General features: G+C 49.3%; 1 pseudogene across 1 annotated transcript; it reads left to right on the top strand.

The window, feature by feature from the left end:
- Positions 1-11,021: 11,021 nt before the first annotated feature.
- On the top strand, positions 11,022-11,349 carry LOC308413504 (large ribosomal subunit protein eL34-like; annotated as a pseudogene). Its single transcript has one exon. The product of its transcript is annotated as a large ribosomal subunit protein eL34-like (transcript).
- The last annotated feature ends 36 nt before the right edge of the window (positions 11,350-11,385 follow it).

Raw genomic sequence — 11,385 nt, 5'->3', positions numbered from 1 at the left:
AAATACTTTCTTTTGTTTTTTTTTTTTTTTTTTTTTTGCTGTTAGAAGTCTTTAAATTCTTATTCTGTTTTTGGTTGGTTTGGTTTTTCTGGTTTTGCTTGGTTTTTGTTTTGTTCTGTTGAGACAGGACCTCATGTAGCCCAGGCTGGCTTTCCACTCTACGTAGCCAAAGATGACCTTGAACTTTAGATTCTCCAGCCTCAGACACTGCTAATTGTTGGAATTACAGAGATACACCTTTACGTCAGACCAGTAAATATTTTTGGAAGCCATTGTTTTGAAACCACTTCCTATGGAATTCCTCCAGGACAGAAGAGACCTAGAATCAAATTCCAAGCTTTTTGAAGCCACTGAGCTACTAACCACAGAAGCTGGCGTTTGGCCTGGCATCCCTCGAACCTAGAGCCCTCGCTGGAGCACCGTGTGGTAGTCATTCAGTTTTCACAGACTTGAGATATGTTTTTGAGTGAAATAGTTTTAGTCAAATGTATGCTGTCTCTGAAGAGGGGGATCCCAACTTCAGATATTTCTACCCCAAGGTCTCCCCTGATGCTGTTATCTTTTCAAAACTACCACCTGACTATCATCAAATTACTAATAAATTACTTTTCCCCAAAAAAGTCATTTGTCTTGTGTATTCTTTTTTGGAAACCACCTGTGAAGCCTTAACATAAAAAGGAAGATTCTCGGTTTGTGGTTTTACTTGACAGGTAAAAGCTCCCAGGCCCAGTTCCTGACGGCCATTTCTGGGGTCAACTTCGACCACGTTGCTGTGTGGCATGCTCAGCCTCCTACAGCCCTCTGTGCCCAAGTCCTGCGTAGGCAGTGCTGGGAACTTGGTTACCTGCTGTGGTGGCAAGCCCAGACTTTCTGCAGTCCGAGGGAGATGCTGGACTAAGGGCGAGCCAGAAAGCTAGCATCTTTGTGTAAAGGAGGCCCCCTGTGGACTTCACCCAGTGGGGATAGGGTGAAGGGGGCGGAGCCTTTGTCTCAGAGACTGCCTCAGTGGGCGTCAGCTGGGTAGCCTAGGTGACACCTGGAACTCATGATGTCAGTGGGAAGGGGTTGGGTTGGCAGATTTCGTAGGGATACAATCACAAGATTTTTAGCTCAGTGTTTCGAGTTGGGGGAGGGGAACTTCTGTTTTATCGCGTGAAGTCAGGCCTCACTCTAATCACTGTTTAGTCCAGGCCACCATTCTCCTGCCTCAGCCTCCCAAGTGCTTGTGAGTAGAGGTGCGTTCTGCAGTTGCTTACACCCACGCCTTTAGAAAAGTCAGGAGCCGTGACGGAATCTCAGAACCAGCAGCTGTTGACGGCTCCGCCCCCGTGTCGTGCCATGCCCACCTCTAACTGTATTTTAGGATCTGTCCATGTCCTTGTATCTGTTACTGATTTTTTTTTTTTCCTTGCTGAAAGCTTAGAGAAATCCAGAAAAGTGTAATCTGTCTGCCTCTGCGGCATGCACCACCAACTTCATATTTCTTTTTAAAACGTATGTGTGTATGTGTGTATTTGTACGTATGTGGGTGTTGTGCACCACGGGTGTGTCTAATGTCCACATGGGCCAGAAGAGGGCGTCAGATTCCCTAGAACTGGGTTTACAGCCAGTCGGGAACCACCTTGCAGATTCTGCAGTTGAGCCTGAGTCCTCTGGAAGAAAGCCAACGCTCTTAACCATCTCTCCTATCTCCGTAATTTGGATTTTGATGGTCTTTGGATTATGACAGATTCCTCCAGAGTGAAATGGCTGGATTTAAAGGCATGCGCTGTTCAGTCAAAACCTTTCATTAATTTACCCTCCAAGTTTTGGCGTGCTGGTGTCGTTGCGTCCTCTCCCATAAACTCTCCTGTTTAATCTAGGTCCAGGCACCCTGAGAAGGGGTTCCTCCCCCACAGAGCTGTGTCGCCACCAGTAACTGGTGGCAGGGCACACGCGGCGGTGTGACACGCACCTGCTCCCGCTGGGGAGGAAGCAGAGGGGAGTAAGGCGAGACAGGGGCCCGGTAATTATAAAAAGCAGCCATCTGCTCCGAGGCCGGTTATTAACCTGCGTCGGGTGCTGAGGTGACAGCGCCAGCGAGATCCCACCCACCCCCCACCCCCTCCCAGACAGGCAGATGGTGTATTTTCAGCCAGACTTGACTTTGGCTCTGTGTTTGGAGATGCAGCCGGGGTCTGGAAGGAAGTGGGAGGGAGGGCTGCAGGGCGAAGGCACTATGGCTAAGGATGCAGGGCCTACGTCCCGTGGCCAAGGACGCGAGATTAAGACCCCCATGGCTAAGGAAGGATGCAGGAGGCTAGAGCGGGCGGCGCCCATTCAGCGGCGATTATGAGGCGCCATCTAGCGGCGAACTGCGCACTTGCTGTTGGGGTCTGGTTTATGAGCTAAGGAGCAGAGAGGGCTTGAGCACTTCCTGAGGTTTTACTACGTCATCAGTGGAACGTCGGCTGGACCTCCCGCAGCCCTTTATCTTTCTATAAAACTGGTTGTTTCTCGGTTCCGAGCAATCAACACAGGGTAATTAAGAGACAGCAGTATTCTTCTCACTCTGGGTCTGGCTGCCGTCTACGGTTTGTTGGGAGGAGGTAAGTGGCTTCTTTAGCCGGAAGAGGCTGCTGAGGTCGTTATGGTAATGGTGACTCCGAAGGCTGAGTTCTGCCCGGGCTAGCTGAATGACACACAGCCTTGGGGTGAGCTTTTGGAGTGAGCTCTGGCTGTCCCAGTCTCCGCAGGTGGAGGGGGGTGGTGTGTTTTTCTACTGTTGATGTGATGGCCATTCATTTTATTATTTGGATTTAAAAATTTTTTTAAATTAATTTTAAGACTTTTTATTTTGTATGTGTATGAGTATTTTGCTCACACGTATGTCCGATTCTTGGGCATTCTGAAACTGGGGTTGTGCACGGTTATGAGTCGCTATGTGGGTGTGCTAGGAATGGATCCTAGGTCCTTTGCAAAAATCAGCTGCTCAACCATGTCTCCAGTCTCCTTTAAGTTTTACCTTAGGGGGAAAATTAGATTTAGTTTTGTTGGGAGTGGTGGCTAATGATCTCTGGGTTTGAGACCAGCCTAGTTAGTCTACACAGCAAGTTCCAGACCAGCCAGGGATATATGATGAGGTCCTGTGTGGAGAGCGGGTGTGGCTGCAGTCCCAAAATGATGCTTGGGACTCCAGCACTAGCACCTGACTTCCTCCTGCCCCCTCCCCCAAGATTAGCCACTCCCACCGTGCGAACTGCGCAGGTGCACCCATGACTCGCGATCAGGATATAGGACTGCGCTTGGGGGCGGGGAGAAAGAGAAAGAGAAACTGAAAGGAAAAGTGAAGGAAAAACAGAAAGAGAAACTAAAAGAGAGACAGAAAGAGAGACAGACAGTGGACAGAAAGATTTTCACTGGCATGCTGTAAGGTTCCTGAATAAACCGCTTTGAGAAAAACGCTGTGTCGTCGCTCCTTTTCTGCTGGTCTGAGACGGCGGCGACAGTCCTGTAACAAATAATAATAATATAATATAAATGTACATATTTAAAGTGTTTTTTATACGTTTATGTCTGTGCACGTAAGTGCAGGTGCCCTCGGGAAGGCCAGATGAGAGGGCATCAGATCACCTGGAGCTGGAGTTATTTGGGTGCAAAGAATTGAACCCCGGTCTTCTGGAAGCTCAGCCGGTGCTCTTTAATCTCAGTAATATTTCTCCAACCCTATGACAAATTGACTGAGACCGGGTCTTGTTATGTCCCAACCCTGGATGGCTTGGGACTCATTATGTAATCCAAGCTGGCCTTGGACTCTCAGCATTGCCCCTTTCCCTGCCTCCCGTATGCTGGGAGTAACAGCGTGGGCCACCATTCCCAGCGTAACCGCGCTCTTTAGAAGAGTAGGAAGCGGTGGGATGGCTCTGTGGGCAGACGTCCTTGCAGCCGTGACCTGTGTCCGACCTTTGGAACCACATGATGGAAAGAAAGAACTGATTCCTGCTAACTGCCCTCTGACCTCTCCGCACTGTGGTATATGAGTGGGTGCACACACAACACAACACAGCCACACGGACACACCTTAGCTAATTAATCAATTAAAGAAGACCTGAGTAGGTTGGTGCGTACCTGTGATCCTAGCACTCAGGAGGCTGAGGCAGGAGGATTATGAATTCTAGGCCCAACCCGGGTTACTGGTATTTTATCTCAGAACCAAAGCAAGGACTGGGGAGGCAATGGAGCTGGGGAAGGCACTCGCTACCCGACAACCTAAGTTTGATCCTCAGGGCCTACAAGGTGGAAGGAGAGAATGGAGTCTCACACGTTATCATCTGACTTAAACGCACACATGCACGCATGCGCGTGCACTAAACATAATTTTTAAAACATAAGAAGCAGGGACTCTGAGGAGTGTTCAAACCTCAGCACCAGAGACAGACAATATGGTGTGGCTCTCTGAAGAGATCTGAGCCCCTGTGGCAGAGGAGGGAGAAATAGCTCTCAGAGGACTGGCTAGCATCACTCACATTCAAAAAAAATTTTTTTTTTTTTGGAGAGAAGGAATATGTTTTGGTGGATGTGTAGTCAGGTATGGGGCAAGGGGGTGCCTGAGCGGGGCCCATGCTGAGGTATCCCTTCCCCCTGAGGGACCAGCTACTCTATAGAATAGAGTTTATTCAGGATTCAGGGCATGGGGAGGGAAGTTGAGAGGGTAGTAGAGGTGGTGAAAGGCAGAGAGAGAGACAGAGACAGGGAGAGACAGAAAGGGAGAGAGAAGACAGAAAGAAAGGGAGGGAGGGAGGGAGAGAGAGAGAGAGAGAGAGAGAGAGAGAGAGGAAGAGAGAGGGAGGTAGAGGCTGACCATGAGCAGAGATGGGGAGGAGGAGGAGAGGAGGGAAGGAGCAAGGGGACAGAGAGGGAACAAAAAAGCAAAAGCAAGAAGAGCATCACATTCTTAAGCCTCCCTCTTCTCATCTCTGACTCTCATCCCGACTTCTGTCTCCTCCTCCTCCTGCTTCGGCAAGGGGAGGGAAGTGAGCAGAAGTAAACGCCCACTCCTGTCTGCACCCTCACCTGACCTCGCTCTCTGAGAACAGAATCCCCTTCCCCGGGAATCAGACTAAGTCCCCTTTCCCACCTGAAGACTCCCCCCTCAGAACAATGAAACCAAGCCCCACACCTAATGACATGGAAAAGTCTAAATCAAACAAACTAGGAAGTAAAAATATAAAATCCTCAGATGAACAGTGTACAATAACTCGAGGCTGGAGAGATGGCTCAGTGGTTAAGAGCACTGACTGCTCTTCCAGAGGTCCTGAGTTCAACTTCCAGCGACCACATGGTGGCTTACAACCATCTGTAATGGGATCTGATGCCCTCTTCTGGCATTTCAGGGGACAGCTACAGTGTACTCACATATGTAAAGTAATTAAGTCTTTAAAAAAAAAGTCTGTTAGAACACAACACAGCCCCACTCTGACCCCTCTGCCTTCCAGTTACTCACCACCCATCTCAGGGGCAGTGTCCCCAGCCTGTCTCTTCCAAACCATAGTCCTACTGTTAAGTCTGGAAGTGCCATATGGAGACCACAGCTCACACATGCAATTAGCGAAAACAAGACGTCTGCATGCAGGGGTCAGCCACTTACAAAAATAGCAACGACCCCAAAGATGCGCAAGCCTTTATAGGAATTCCTATAGAGGAATTTTAGCTAAGTCTAGCTAATCTAAAACCTCATTGGTGGGTTCGGGGGATGCTACATGGGTCGGTTTCTGATTGGCTTGCGTCCAGGTAGTTCATAAACTGCATTCTTGTATCAGGATTGTTTAGCCAAACGATCTAAGGCTGCCCAGCCTTGACTCCATGCCTTCCATCCACAGCCAAACCATACTCCATCAGTTCCTGAACCAAGACTGAGTCCTTCAGGTGGCCACATGCAGTGACCTTGGTGACACTGGTGCCCCAGCAAGGATGGCCCGTCCTGAGATATTTCTGCATCCCTGTAGGTATCTCTAGGCTGTTTTGTGGATGGGATATTTTATGGCTTTGTTCCTGGAATGTATGGTTTGTTCCTGGGGCTGGTGACTTATGGCCTAGTGACTTTGGGGTCAGTTCCTGGAGTGAATAACTTTCCTTTTGAGGTCAGGCCTGTTGGGATTCTGTAAACCCCACCCCTCAGTTACCTAGCAACAACCAGGTATACCTCACCCCTCAGTTATCTGGCAATAGCCAGGTATGCTCCGTCCCAGTGATCTGACACTATAAAAGGGGCTGCTTGCCCCTCCTCTCTCTTACTCTGTCTTGCTCTTGCTCTCCCACCCTTACCCCTCCTCTCCCACTTCTCTTCCCCCCTCTCTCTCTATGTGCTTATGACCGGCCTCTACTCCTCTACTTCTCTACTCCTCTCTTCTCTCTCTCTCTGCCTCTACTACCCTCTTAACTCCCCCATGACCTAAATAAACTCTATTCGTGTGGCTGGTCCCTCAGGAGGAAGGGATTCCCAACATGGATCTCCCAGAGACATCCCCTTCGCCACACCTCCACGGGCCATATCCCCCTACTCTCTCCATCCTTTTCCTAACATTGGTGCCGAAACTTTTAACAACAAGGCCTGGTCCTAAAATAAAGTTTATGTTGTTCTCTAGCGGCCGTCTTACTGAAGACCCCATCTCTGACCTCCGTGTTACCAAACCTGGGCTGGGGGGCTTGACCTCATCTGTCTTGGTCCAGAAGGTAGCGCGATACATGTTGATAAGGCTGTCATTAACCGGCTCCTGGACACAGCAAGATGGCCCTGGATCTAATGACCCTGCATGATCTGAAACTTGCTCCACAGACCAGGCTGGCCTTGAACTCACAGAGGTCTACTTATCTCTGCCTCCCCAGTGCTGAGATCGAAGTCCTGTCCCACCACACCTGGCCCTTCTCTCTGCTTCTCTCCCATGGTTCGGAGTGTGAGTTTTCATACCGATCTCAGCTGCCATGGCTGGCTGCTGCTTGCCCACCAGGCCAGCCTCTTAGCGCTCTGGAACTACAAACCCTGATTAACCCTTTCTTTTATAAGTCGACTTGGTCATGCTGGTTCGGCAAGGCAACAGAAAGGAACTAAGACAAGGGTCCTGAAAGCATTTTCTGAGCAGATTTCTGTGGAGGGAGTGGTTGCTCATAAATTAAGGCAGGGGGAAGGTGGGAGATTCCAGAGAAGGGTTGGTTATACCTAACTCTGCGTACTTTGGCACATAGGCTGGGCCAGGCTAAGTCACATGATGTGGAAGTTCTCACCTTCCCTGAAAAGCTGCAAGACTAAGAATTTCTTTTGTTTAGGGGATTTGAGGGGCTCTTCCCTTCAACCTTGAAATCTTGTACATAGTGGCTCTCTGCCCTACGCGGTTCCTCTTAGACCCCATCATGTGGCTTCTGATAGAAAGTCACATCTCCCTGGATGTTTTCTCTGGTGTAGGGGCTTTCTCCCATAGCGCACTCTGAAGGGTGTACCAGGCCTGCTCCTTTACTGAGAGCCTGCCTGTCTATTTCTGACTCCACCTGAGACCATAGCTTCATTATCTCCCTCCCTGTCTTGTTCTTTTCCCCATAGCTCATAGCATCTGTAAACATGGTACTGTACCTGCCTGCCCAGTTAGCTTTCTATTGCTGTAATAAACACCGAGACAAAAAAAAAAAAAATGGCAACTTGAGAAAGAAAGGGTTTATCGTGGCGTGGAACTTATGGAACTTATCTGAAGAGATAAGTGAAGAGAATCTAGGGTAGGAAGTTTTGGAAGCTGAAGCACAGGCCATGGAGGAATGCTGCTAGCTCCCCAAGCCAGTCCCAAAGCCTTGCTTTTTCATACAACCCAGAAACACCTGCCTAGGATGGTGCCGCCCACAGTGGGCTGGGCTCTCTCACAGCAATCACTGACTAAGAAAATGCTTCTGCCCGGCAGTGGTGGCTCAGTGGTGGCTCGTGCCTTTAATCCCAGCACTGGGGAGGCAGAGGAAGGCATATCTCAGTGTGTTCAAGGCTAGCCTGCTCTACAGAGCAAGTCTCAGGACAGCCAAAGATACATGGAGAAACCCATCTCAAAAAACAAACAACAACAAGAAAGAAAGAAAGAAAGACAGAAGAGGGCTGGGGTGATGGCTCAGCGGTTAAGAGCACTGACTGCTCTTCTAGAGGTCCTGAGTTCAATTCCCAGCAACCACATGGAGGCTCACAACCATCTGTAATAACATCTGATGCCCCCTTCTGGTGTGTCTGAAGACAGCTACAGTGTACTTATATATAATAAATAAATAATCTTTTTTTAAAAAAAAAGAAAGAAAAGATAAAAAAAAAAAGAGAGAGAAAAACACTCCCACAGACATGCCCAAAGGCTAGTCTGATGGAGGCAACTCTTGAGCGTTCCTTCTTTCCAGATGACCTAAGCGTGTGTTGAGCTAACACTAACCAGCACACTGCCCCTCCACCCAATGGAAACATCTGCATCCAGGGAACAGATGTTGAGACAATCTCTTCAATTTCATAAGCCATAAGGCACCCCAGCAGGGCTAACCTCATATTGACAGTCACGAGTGCTACTGACATCACGGGCCCTCTTTGCAGGAAACCTCCCTAGCACTGGAGAAGGTATGGGAGATCTGAGAGTTACGTGGACAGTGGAGAGGCAAAGGTGGACCTCTCCTCCTCTCCCCACAGAGCTCCTGTGAATGACATGAGACTAACATAGCAGGGACGGTCATAGTTACCTCTGGAGAACCAAGGGAGGCTGACAAGCTTTCCAGGTGCTGTTGTGTGTGTGTGTGTGTGTGTGTGTGTGTGTGAACTGAAAGAACATACTAGGCCACCTCACACAGTATCTCTCCAAAGGCCTTTCTAGTGATCACCAGGGGTGAAATTCCCTGGATTCCTTCAATAACAAACTTTAACTCTTTCCTGGCTCTCTCCCCGCACCAATAAGCCCCAGGAGGGAGTTTTACCTGTTTAGTTAATAGCTGAAACCCCTGTTCTATCTCAGCAGATGTTTGTTGAATGAATAAACAAAAGATGGAAAAGCACGGAGAGGGATCTGTTCCTCTTTCCCTTGGCTTAAGTGCCTCATAAACATTCATTGTCCTTTTGGAGGCGGGGCCGGGGCCCCAGCAAGACCTTGGGCTCAGATCGAGACTCAAGAAGGAGAAACAGTTTCCTCCCAGTGAGGGAAGGAAGGCAGACTATCACAGGACAGGATATGAGGCCAGAGTTACAAATGTAAGGAGAATGGTGATTGGGCCAAGAACTGAACACAGTGTTCAGGTGATAAACATCCTGCTGGACTCAGGCATTTGAATAAGTCCCCAGTAAGTGGTGCTGTTTGGAGAGGTTTAGGAGGTGTAGCCTTGCTTGGAGGCAGTGTGTCACTGGGGGGTGGGTGCTGAGAGTAGCTTTACTTGCCTTCCAGTTTGCCCCACTTTCTGCTTCCTGCCTGTGGTTAAAAAGTGACCCCTCAGCTTCCTGTTCCTTGCTCCGTGCTGTGCCTGCTGCTTGCTACGGATCCTCCCTAGCACAATGGTCCACACGTCTTTAATTCCAGCCCTCAGGAGGAAGAAGCAGGTAGATCTCTGAATTTGAGTCAATCTGCTCTATAGAGTGAGGTCCAGAGCAGCCAAGGTTATAGGGTGAGACCCTGTCTCAAAATACGTAGAACTGAAACAAAGAGTTAGCCTGGGGCTAGAGAGATAACTGTGGCCAGGAGTTCACATTACCTGGGTGTGGTGGCTGGTGCATTTTATCTCAGCGCTTGGAAGACAGAGGCAAGAAGATCTTTGTAAGTGCAAGGCCTGCTCAGTCTACAGGGTGAGTTCTAGGCCAGCCAGGGCTAGTTAGTGAGACCCTGTTTCAAAAAAAACAGAAGTACCTACTCCTCTTGCAGTGGACCTGGGTTCAGTTCCCATTACCCATGCCAGGACGCTCAGAGCTGCCTGTAGCCCCGGTTCAGGGGATCCGACGCCCACTTCTGGCTTCTGAACCATATACCCCTCACTCCACAGTGAAAAACAGTAAAAATAAAGCATTACACAGATGCACGTTCTTCACTAGGAGGAGGTTATATAGCAGTTAAAAGAGGGGGGTGGGGTGGAATTAAATCTAGTGGTTCAGACTTGGAACCCCAGCTCTTCAGGAGGCTGAGACAAGAGGAAAACAAGTCTGATGCTTGCCTGTGCAATTTAGTGATCCCTGTCTCAGGATTGGGATGTAGCTGAGCCAGGATATGGGTGAGGTCATAGTCACTTGCCTCGGCTGGGGCGTAGCCGAGTGGTACCCAAGTTCTCTCGCCCGGCCATGTAGGACTCTGGATTCCACCTCCGGCACCACAAAAAGAACCGAGACAAAACAACTCCAAGCCAGGGATGGTGGCTCAAACACATCATTCCAGCCGCCCAGGGCACCGAGGCAGGAAGAGGACAGGTCCGGGGCCATGTAGTGAGTCGCACATGGGCTAGCCTGGACAGTCAAGGGTGGCACAGTCTCAGTCTGTCTCTCGGTCTCTCTGCATCTTTCTTGGTCTCTCTCAGTCTTTCCCCCCAAGCCCCGGACTTTTGCAAGGAGGGGGAAGAGGGAAGATGGAGGGAGGAGAGAGGACTGGGGACTGACCCCTATTGTGTCCCATGTCAGGCCTCCTGCTGATGCTTCCCAGGACTTCTTTGGAGACAGATTTCCCCTCCTGACCAAATTTGAGGGCTCAGGCTGCTGAGACACAGTGAGTCTAGCAGGACACAGGTCTTCCTATGCTGCTGTTATTTTTCTGCCTTGAGGGGATGGGAAGCCTTTGTATCCCCAAATCAAGTTGTATCTGAATTGTTTCTTTGTAGGCTGATGACTCGTGGTACTGAGACTCAAATAAAGAGATCACTGTGTCCATTGTGGTTTTTGGACACGCTGTTATCCTCCTTGGGCTATCCGTTGTCAGATGGATCTCTTTCAGTAGAAATCTGCACAGGACTGGAGAGATGGCTCAGTGGTTAAGAACACTGGCTGCTCTTCCGGGGACTTAGAGTCACTCAAGATGGTCCAGCATCTGACACACTGTCGTAGGCTTTCCTACAATACAGCCTCTAACAAAACAAGGCTGTCTCGAACCCCTGGCAACAGGATTGTTTAAGAAAGCACACACATGTGGTGTGTGCCTGGGCAGACTGCGAGGGGCTCGTGCTGTGAGACCCAAAGTCCTTATGAGATTATCTAAGACAAAGAAGCACGTCAGCAGAGCCTATGGTGGTTCCGTGTGTGCCAAGTGTGTCCGTGACAGGATCAAGCAAGCTTTCCTTATCGAGGAACAGAAAATCATTGTGAAAGTGTTGAAGGCACAAGCACAGAGTCAGAAAGCAAAATAAATGTGCAACTTTTTTAAGTAATAAAAATCAAGACTT

The sequence above is a fragment of the Micromys minutus genome (assembly GCF_963924665.1).
Source record: "Micromys minutus genome assembly, chromosome: 32".
Lineage (NCBI taxonomy): Eukaryota > Metazoa > Chordata > Mammalia > Rodentia > Muridae > Micromys > Micromys minutus.
Note: the sequence above shows the minus strand (reverse complement) of the source record. Positions and strands in the feature narration are given on the sequence as shown.